The following is a 280-nucleotide window of genomic DNA, read 5'->3' on the forward strand; positions in this document are numbered from 1 at the left end:
ATGTAAACTTAGACAACAGGTCTAACACAGCTTCGTTTTCTAGTAGAACTAAGTTCTCTATTGTGTTCATTGTGGCCTTGAACTTGCCTGGATAATCATGAGTGAACTTGGAGAGTATAGCCTCACATATTCTCCTAGAAACGGCCCCATTTCACACTCACAAGGTGATTAACTAACTGCTTGTATTTAAAAGAGGTATCCTGTAAATACTTCACTTATATTACAAAGCTAGATTTCAAATCATTAAAAGCATATGCTTATCCTCTACACATACAGGAAG

Source organism: Capsella rubella, unplaced genomic scaffold (genome assembly GCF_000375325.1).
Source record: "Capsella rubella cultivar Monte Gargano unplaced genomic scaffold, Caprub1_0 scaffold_7, whole genome shotgun sequence".
Classification (NCBI taxonomy): Eukaryota; Viridiplantae; Streptophyta; class Magnoliopsida; order Brassicales; family Brassicaceae; genus Capsella; species Capsella rubella.